The sequence below is a fragment of the Nelumbo lutea genome, chromosome 5 (assembly GCF_056320005.1).
Source record: "Nelumbo lutea isolate HS-2025 chromosome 5, American lotus-T2T, whole genome shotgun sequence".
In the NCBI taxonomy this organism is placed as follows: domain Eukaryota; kingdom Viridiplantae; phylum Streptophyta; class Magnoliopsida; order Proteales; family Nelumbonaceae; genus Nelumbo; species Nelumbo lutea.
Window position 1 is genome coordinate 264,801 of NC_142688.1, and position 688 is coordinate 265,488.

Below are 688 nucleotides of genomic sequence, written 5' to 3' on the forward strand. Positions count from 1 at the left end.
TCTGTCTGTGTGCTTGATGTCAAACACAGGATTATAAAAAACCACGGTTTGTGTCTCCTGTGTTTTGACTAATGACTACCAACTTTCTTCGGGTTTCATCGTGCAAATGAGATGGGGTTTTGCTATGTTGACACTACAACAGAACAGAAACATTGGTTAATTGTAGCAATAAAATGAACATAAAACAATATTTGCTTTCCCTAGCATTAATCAAAGTTCAATTTAAAATAATATATGAGAAAAAAATACAGGGTAACTCAAATGAAAGAAAGTACTTTTCCTTTGAAATTAATATATTGTTTTCATTTAGAGAAAATTTCAGATCAAACAAGTAAATTATTGTTTAAAACTTTTTTAGACCAATTTTGTTTAAAAATTACTCTCCTGAAACCAAATCACTGCTGCCCCATCATGTACATGACAGTCTACCTCCCAATTCCACCGAAAAGAAAAAGGAAAACAAGATGAAGTAAGGGAGAAAAAAGAACAAATGAAAGGAAGAACAGGACTATATAGAATCTGCAGCATTTGGGTTTTGGAGCACTCCCTATAGGGGAAGAAGAGAGATCGGGAGAGAGAGAGAGAGAGAGAGAGAGAGAGAAATGTGGATTACCGCGTTTTTCGTGTATCATGAGGTCGGGGAAGATGAGCAATGTTTTTCTCCCAATTGTTTACAAGGGTAATATAG